At 42.3% G+C, this 9,506-nt stretch overlaps 1 long non-coding RNA gene across 1 annotated transcript; it reads left to right on the top strand.

The window, feature by feature from the left end:
• Positions 1–262: 262 nt before the first annotated feature.
• Gm40607 lies at positions 263–8,505 on the top strand. Its single transcript, XR_871478.1, has 3 exons — positions 263–373; positions 978–1,151; positions 8,347–8,505. It is a non-coding gene; the product is annotated as a predicted gene, 40607 (long non-coding RNA).
• Positions 8,506–9,506: the final 1,001 nt, after the last annotated feature.

Here is a 9,506-nt window from a genome sequence, read left to right as displayed (position 1 = left end):
TCTCGAGCACCGATATGCACACATGTAAACATTAAAAAGCTAAGTGGCACATGTGAGAGAGAACATGGGACATCGACCTTTCTCCATTTGTGTTACCTTGCTTAATGCTTTTTCCTATCCATCCATTTTCTCACAAATTTTATACTTTCACTTGTCTTTGCAGGTGGATGCAACCCCACTGTGCCTAAGGAGTACACTTTTATTATCTGTTCATCTGACAATGGACACATAAGCTGCTTCCATGTGCAGGAATCTCTGTGGCAGGGACCTGGTAATTTGAGCTCTTCAAATGCTAATGGAGATCTTGAAATGAAAGAAGTTCTACTGGAGTTGGACGTGTCTCAAGGAAGAGAGAAGAAAGATGTTTCTAAGTGTGGGTTCAAATATTCATTGCAGAGGGTCTAGTGGGGAGTGAGAGTTGGAACACAGAATATATATTTCCAGAGAACAAATCAGATAATACAGAGGTAGTGAAATGTCTGACTTCTCTTCACGCTGAAGTCAGATCTGAACATCTATTGAACTCCAGTGAGAAGGCTGAGTGTGTTAAGTTTAGGTTGTTGCTTTCCATGTTCTTAGAGCTTATACCCACTGTGCCTCTGGAAGACACTAATGTGAAGGAAGAAGAAGTCGGAAGGGGAAGAGGGAAAGGAAAGAGAAGAGAAGAAAGGAAGGAGGGAGGGAGAGAAGAAGGGAAGGAGGAAAGGAGGAGGGAGGGAGGGAGGAAAGATGGATAAGGAATATTCAGGACTGAGGAATGGAGAAATAGCTTCTCCGTGGCTGCAGTTCCCTTTCAGTTAAAAAGTTTCCCATTGCAAATTGAGGCCATTATTTCCAAATTATCTATACGAGGTTTACAGGTCAAATACACAGATTCTGGTGTACAGCAGCTGAGCACGGGCTTTCGTGCCGTCACTGTGGGCTCTGAGGCAAAGAACTTACCATGCTGTGTCCCACTTTCCTTTCCTCCAAAACAGGCAGGACAATATTCCTGTTCTCATGGAGGTTTCCAGGAGGATTAAATGTGTTTCTCTCAGTGATGGGCCTGGAACTGCAGCTGACGCATGCGTATGGTAACCATGGAGCTGCCTACACCAGTGGTCAACAGAACACCTCAGGTGAGCAACCTGGAAAGCTGATCTGAAACACAGGTAAGACTTTGCTTCGTGTTTTAAGAGCAAATTGTGATGAGCATTGTCTCATTAAATCTTAACAAAGGCTGGGCTTCATTCCACCACATGAGCACGAGCCCATTCTTGCCTGAATTTTATAAATGAGACAAAACAAAACAAATAAAACAGATGTGTTACCAAGGACACACACACACACACACACACACACACACACACACACACACACCTGTTCCCTATAATGGCAAGTACCTTGGGAGTATCAGATTCATTCTTTATGTAGTAACAATGACTGTCCTGCCCTAGGCATAGAAATGGAAGAGGAAGCCTTAAATAGAAAGGAATGATGGGGGTGGAGTACACTACACAAATAAATAAAACAAAAGTCATCTGCTATTGATCCATGGAGTTTCGTGAGTATAACATATCACCTATATCTGTTTTTGTTTTTTTTGTTTTTTGTTTTTTTGTTATTGTTGCTAATACAGTAGGAGTTAAGCTTTGGGTAGATTTTTAAGATCAATTGGACTAGCACCACATCAGGGGAAACAAAAAACCAGAAAGGGTAGAACAAAAATGGTAGGACAAATATGGCATTTTCTGTGTTGTATATACCCCTGATGGCTTCCTAGGCAATCCTTCAGCCACAGTGCAGGAGCATCGCCCACACACAGGCAAGGTTTCATTTTCTGTGTTTCTTCAGCTGAATCCTAAACCAGTTAATTCCACTTCTGTACCATGTGAAAAATACCAGGAAACATATTTTTAGGGGGACCAATCTTATCATTTGCCTAATAATTCTGAAACGAATACCCATGAGGGACAGTGTTAGAAGGCAGGCTCAGATGCACACACGCAGGCAGAGATAGACTTTCATGCTGTCACACAGCAGAAGGAAACGGAAGGCTGGTTGCTTTGTAACAGCAGTCAACTGTTGTCTCCTAACAAAGGCTAAAAAACAATGTTAAAATGACTGTTGGAGCAGTCCTGTGACATTGCTATTCAGATCTACAGCCTAGGGTACAATGCAGTGCTTCTTACCCTGTGTATCACAACCCCCCAAAGACCACCGGAAAACACAGATATTTACATTACAATTCATAACAGCAGCAAAATTATGGTTATGAAATAGCAATGAAAATAATGTTATGGCTGGAGGAACCATAATACATGAGGAAGAGTATTAAAGGGTTGTGGCACTAGGAAGGCTGAGAATCACTGAGTTTTGACATTAGGGTTTCCACCTTCAATATCCCTCTACATCGTTGTACAGCTGCATAGCACATATGAAACAAACACATGTACATATAATGGAAACATGTTTTCTGTAGGTGCCCTGCTTTTTCTTGGTTCACAGCACGTGGCGGCTCAAGTCTTTATGGAAATGGTTCCACATCAAATCCACACAGTGAATGTGCAGTGTATTCAAAGCTGTCTAGGCGATGTCTCTTTCTCTTAAGCTTGCTTTTGCCCCTCCCAGCCTCTCCTTCCTGCAGACTGCTTGCTCCATCCTGAAGGACCTGGCATCCAGACGCTAGAAATGATTGTTCTCTACAATGCTAAACACAACCCACATGCCTACCTAGGCTTCCTCTACCTAAAATTCCCACTCATTTGTTGTATTTCTGTTCTACTGATTGCTACCATCAAAATCCCTTGAGTTTCATCTCAAACCTGCCTCAGTCTTCCCAGACACCAAGAGGCAGTGCTTTCTTCTAATGCATGCACCATTGAACTACATACTATTGAACATTTGAGACAGTTTACCACACTGACTCTTTGGCTCCTGTTTTCTCCTCAGACTATGAAGAGTCACCCATCAAATATGCCACAGTAAAGATGGGGACTAAGCCAAGTTGTATTCTGGCGCTACCTAGAAACTACTCTAACTATATTTTCTATAACTTACAAATACATCAAGGGCACGTTTCTTTCTTCCAGTCCTTAAGGCTATAGGGTAGACATGTTTTACCCATGTGTGTGTAGGCATTTTAAGCAAGCATCGAACACACCACCTGCATTTTCACCCTTAGCTTTTATTCTTTATGCTTCTTGTCACCAGCGCATTCCCATGTAGGGTCTGGAGTGTCTGGGGCCCAGGCAGGTCCTGGCATGGCCTTCGGACCCAAAGCCTCTATTAAATAAATAGGTAAACAGAGGCTGTAAAGAACAGGTCCAGTTGAAAGTGGTCTGAATTCTTTACTCTCTCCCTCCAGGAAGCAATTTTGCAGCACTTAATTCAGAGTCCACACCCAGCAAGTGCTTAAACACGTTTTCTTACAGCCATTTCACCTCATTTTATTCCAATAAGGAGGTTTAAAAAGCCATCTCCTTCCCTTCGTCCCTCCACCTCTGCCCTTTCCGTTCCTGTCTTTAATGAGTTTTTAGTGTTTTAGTTAACATTGCAAACCTGATAGTGACACAGAGTCTGAACAGAACAAGCAGAGTGGCTTAGAGGGTGCGGTGCGTGGTTTCTGTTTTGTTAGCTCATACTGCCCTCTTCTGGTCACTGAGCAGATTTAAAACTTGGCTGGGTAGAAAAAACAAAAAACAACCAACACCCCTCCTCTAAACTAAAAAACCAACCTAACTAACTAACTAACTAACTAACTAACTAACTAATTAAAACCATGAAGAAAACTGTGCAAAGAATAAGTGACAGTGTACAGGGAAATAAAATCTTTCCATATGAATAACCATGACATGAAAATATGCAACACCACTGCCTATGTGTGACTAAGTAACATTTTTTGTTGTTGTTGTTATTCTTAAAATCCAAAATACTGCTGTCTTCTCATTTTTGTCTCTTTGTCATTTTTACGTGGGTAAATTCATGCAATCTGTTGAGAAGAACGTCACTGGAATGGCTTAGGGGTTCTCTTCCTTGTTCCAGCTCCCCTGAAAGCTTGTGGGGATAGGGCAGTTTGCTCTGTAACCAGCGGTGTGGTGTCTTGCCTGGGCTCATTAGTTAGGTGAACAGGGTCCAGGAGCCTTCTCAGCTCTCAGCTGTACTTCATCTGCTTGCGGCTGGAGCGATACCTGCTCTGCCTTCCTTATCAAGGATAACAGAAATAGAATGAAGACACAGCCTATGATGTTTATCTACAAATAAACGCACTGTTGTTATTTTTAATTAGTGTGTGTGTGTGCGTGCACGTGTGCATGTCTGAGTGTGTGTATGTGTGTGTGTGCGTGCACGTGTGCGTGTCTGAGTGTGTGTGTGTGTGTGTGTGTGCGTGCACGTGTGCGTGTCTGAGTGTGTGTGTGTGCGTGCACGTGTGCATGTCTGAGTGTGTGTGTGTGTGTCTGAGTGTGTGTGTGTGTGTATGTATGTGTGTGTGTGTGTGTGTGTATGTGTGCGTGCACGTGTGCGTGTCTGTGTGTGTGTGTGTGTGTGTGTGTATGTGTGTGTGTGTGTGTGTGTGTGTGTGTGTGTGTGTGTGTGTGTGTGTAGGTCAGAGAACACCTTGCAAGCATCAGTTCCCTCCTGATATTTGACATTAGGGATATTGAAGGTGGAAACCCTAATGTCAAAACTCATTGATTCTCAGCCTTGCTACTGCCACAACCCTTTAATACTGTTCCTCACGTATTATGGTTCCCCCAGCCATAACCCCCATGTGGGTTCTGTAAATCTAACTTGGGTCATCAGGCTTAGTGGACACCTTTACCCACTGAGCAATTAGTTTGCCCAAGAAGACATTTGCAATACGGATTTTAGGTGTTATAGTTCCCAGTGAAGTTCAGCTTCATTAAAAACCAAACCAAACCAAACCAAAAAAAGAAAAAATCCTTGCTATTTTAAGATAATGAAAGTATGTTGATAGCTATAGATCTAAAACGACAAAATTTCAGCCTTTCCTTTCCTGGAACTCTTTAGGAGAACAAAGACAAATGACTTTCCTGAACGATTTCCAACACAATCTTAGGGAAAGACAGGGTGTTTCCTTAATACTCAGAGAACACTGAAAGCCCAAGAATACTGTTGTAAACACAGACTTAGTGTTGTATTTAATGATAGCTTGTAGTCATCTGATAGATTTTGTATCTTTAAAAGAAAAACAAAACCTCACTGCTGACTGACTGTACACTATGGCTGTGCAGAATGGAGTAACGCACCTTAGCACTGCATGCCCACAGAAGAATCCTGTGCATCATTCGATCTAGCAAGGACAGAAACTGAGGCTTAGGAAAGTTGAAAAGCTTGCCCACGGTTATATGATTATTAAATGGTAGGATCTAAGCTAAAGCTGGCTTGGCCCAACGTCTTTGTGCCAGCAAAGGTACTTGCCACCAAGCCCGAGGACCTGAATTCAGACCCTGGGACCCACATGGTGGAAAGAGAGAACTTAATTCCAGCAAGTCATCCTCTGGCCTCCACACATGCTTCCTGGCAAGTGAACACACACACACACACACACACACACACACACACACACACACTCATACACACACAAATAATTAAATAATAAAAATGTCAAAAGGAAAGGTGAAACCTTGGAGTCAAACAACTGCTTGATTTTGATTGATCTCTATTTGTCTATGCTAAATCTGTCGCGCCTACACTTTACATTGTGTCTGTTAGCTTATGGGAAATGAAATGCTCTTACCAAATAAACCGGGGAAATGTATATTCTGTTTATAAATTTGAAAGCGATATGGCGTTTTCACTTTTGTCTTTTAAGTGATGTAAACTTATCTAAGAATGTTTTTCAAAATGAGGAATAAAGAATTGAAGAGCAATGAGCTCACACAATCATGTGATGTTTGAAGAAGCTCAGGTCTTGGGCTGCTTTCTCTAAAGGATGCATACGCTATCCTTGATCTAAAGCTGACGTGATATATAAACATAACGTTGAACTAGTAAAGAACATATGTTTAAGAAACTTCACGTGTGCTATGTCTTCATGTGACATAAACAGTGACTTCAGATACCTTGGTTAGGGCCATTGCCTAGCCACAGCAGGACCTTGATACCTCTATATTGCAACAGTGTTGACCAGACTAAGGAGCTGGGGCCCTGGCCAGTTCAAAAATCTATCCATAGTCTCCCATTCTTCATCCACCACCTTCTCAGAAGGGCGTTCTGGATACCAGTCTGAGGCTGAGGCTGACATTACCTCTGAGGTTCAGGATCCTGACAGGGTATCAGACTCTGCAGTTTCTTCTTGTAAACCATCCTCAAAGTCTTCTACTTCACAAATTCAATATTCTTCTCACCCTCAACGTTCAAAAGAGCCAATAACCCCATCTACTGTAAATCTGAGTTGCAATCGGATCTTTAGAAGGTAAACACATCATTCTAGAACGCACTATTCATCGCTTACAATGCCTTGTAGCAGCCTCCCAGGAGGTCTCGTTTTCTCACTCCATCCCAATACACTGGGCATTGATAGGAATACAGAGATGAAAGGAAGTAGGAAGAAGTGGAGGGGAGGGGAGGGAGAGAATGGCAGACTGAACTGAAACCATTCACGAAGACAATCTAGTCAAAGGCAAGCTCAAGAGAAGTATATCTCTGTGGAAATCATCAGTGTTCAGAGCTGAGTAAGACTTGGCGGAAATGCTAAATACAACATGTACTTATGCTACTGAACATGGAGAGATCAAGATGGTGTTTAACTGGAAGCTGCACCACTACAGACCAGGGCTCGTGGTGCTGGAAGGTACTTGAGGAGAAAAGCGAATTTTCAGTCTCACCTAGCTTTAGACCCTGTGAGCTACAGTAAAAATCTGTCTGCAGGGCTGGAGAGCTGGCTCAGTGGTTAGGAGCACTGACTGCTCTTCCAGTGGTACTAAGTTCAATTCCCAGCAACCACATGGTGGCTCACGACCATGTATTGTGAGATCTGATGCCTGTTCTGGCACATAGGCATACATGCAGATAGAACACTCATATACATAAAGTAAATAAATCTTTTAAAAAATCTGTCTGCATAAGTGAACAAACATTTGATTAGATTTAAGGCCCACTACATGAGACAGAACCCATACTTGACACTGTCAATGAGACCATGAACTTGAGACTTTGTAGGTCATGGACCCTAGAGAAAACCTACTACTGTTACTCCATTAATACAGCATTAATCATGTACATTAATACAGCTATAAAATGACTCCTAGGAACATATTGCTATACTCATAGAACAGTGTATTGCTCAACCATTATCAGAGAAACTTCTTCTTGCTGTAGATATTAATTAAAACAGAAACCCACAGCTAGACAACATACAGACGGTCAGAGACTTTGTAGGACTCACCCCTACATGAGATGTCTTTATTAAAAAGGCCCACTGATGGATGTGGAAGAGGAGGTGGGAAGGTTGTAAGGACAGAGGTGGTATAAGACTCCATGGACTCTGTGAACACAACAAAGCTGATGTCCATGTGAACTCACAGAGGCCATGGCAACTCACATGAGACCTATACAAACTCAACGCAGGCAAAATTCTACCAAGAAGATGCTAAGTGAGAACAAAGTCTCAGTCCCAACTAAGACACTGTTTGAAATTGATAGCTGCTGGGGAAGGAAAATCGGTTTTGTTTGTTATTGTTGCTTTTCCAATGGAGTGACACTGGGTATCTCAACTACACTTCATGGCAGGGCTGAGGCTAAGGAGTAGTTAAACAACAGACAATGGACTCCATGTGTTTTTATGGGGTTGTTTTTGTTGTTGTTTTGTGCTTTTTGTTTTTTGTTGTTGTTGTTGGCTTAGTTTGATTTTGAGCCTTTTTTTTAAGAGAAAGAACATGAACTTGGGTGTGTAGGAAGTGGAAGGGTCTTGGAAGAGCTGGAGGAGGGAGAAGAATATGATCAAAATATATTATATGGGAAAAATAGAGTTGGTGGGACACCTCCTCTATTCCACCATGTGATTCTGGAGACTGAACTTGGGTCGTCAGATTTGGCTGGAAGTGTCTTTATTCCATGAGCCATCTTGCCAGCCACATGCTTTCCTTTAATGTGCGTGGCAAGCATCCACATACAGGTCTTGATACTTGCATAGCAAGCATTTTACTCATTAAGCTAATGCTCCCTCTCTCAACCCTCAAGCTCTTCCTCAGCAAGGATCACTATCCTCCAAAGATGTAAAGATGGAACTGGATAGGTTGATGTTGAACCTTATTCATTATCTGAGTAACATGACATATATGCTTAACCTGCAGCCCAGTTTCAGCCCACTAAGACATGATAATGGCACTGCTTTTATTTCAGAGGACTGTCGTGGTGCTCATGTTGTATGCAGCCGGAGCCTAAAAGATGGTGCCGGGCTCCAATACACCGTCGCCGTAAATAATACCACTGCGCAGGCGCTAGCCTGAATCTGGCGCCAACCCCTCCCAAGCGGGTGCATGCAAATTAAGGTGCCGGCAGACTGACCAATCCCAGGAGGACACAAAGTTTTCCCTGTGCTGGGGTGTATATAAGGAGTCCTTTCTGGGTTCCCAGGGTTCCCGTAGCATCGGGGCAATAAAGCTGTTGAGAAGAATCCGACCGTGTTGCGTTTTTTCCTTGCCGGATGAGGTGGGCGCGACATCATGTGACTTAATACAAGTAGGGCCTGGAGCATTGCCTGCACACAGTTGGTGTGACACAACTATGATACTGCTGCTAGAGCAATAGTAACAGACAGATGTGAGACTCAAGAGAGGTAGTCACAATATCAGAAGTGACTTGAAGGTCAAAGTATATGCTATCTCAATAGACGAAGGAAAAAAAAGACCTTTCTTGCTCCTTGGCAGGTAGAATTAATATCATAGAAATAGGTTCAGTAAATCAATCTACAGGTTCAATGCAATGTTTATCAAAATTCTAATGTCATTCATCAGAGAACTAGGAAAAATGGCAATCCAAAAACTTCTATGGAGCACAAAGGAGTACAAGAATCCAAAGCAATTCTACAAAGACTGTATATCACAATATCTAACCTCAATGATATGATAGAGCCACAGTAACAAAGTCTACCTTGGACTTCCATAAAAACAGACAGGTAGACCAATGGAACAGAATGGAGAACCTGAAATAAACCAATGAAGCTATCTATGGCTGTCTATGTTTGATGAAGGTGGTAAGAATCTGCAGTGGAACAGAAAGTAGCTTATTCAACAAGTGTTGCTGGCAAAACGGGTTGTCACCTGCAGAAGAATGAATTATCATTAACCCAGCACAAAACCAGCCAGAAGTAGATCAAAGAACTTACCTTAAAAACCTAAAATTCTGGCATTGCTAAAGAAAAACATAGAGAATGTTCTTCAAGACATTGGGTTAGACTACATTAACACAGGAACTAGACTCAAGAATCCTCAGACAGGACTATTTGAAAATAAAAGATTTCTGGATAGCCAAAGAAGCTATCAGCTGAGCAGACAGACAGT

Source organism: Mus musculus, chromosome 10 (assembly GCF_000001635.26).
Source record: "Mus musculus strain C57BL/6J chromosome 10, GRCm38.p6 C57BL/6J".
Classification (NCBI taxonomy): Eukaryota; Metazoa; Chordata; class Mammalia; order Rodentia; family Muridae; genus Mus; species Mus musculus.
The sequence above is the reverse complement of the archived record's forward strand: the minus strand, read 5'-3'. Positions and strand labels throughout refer to the sequence as shown.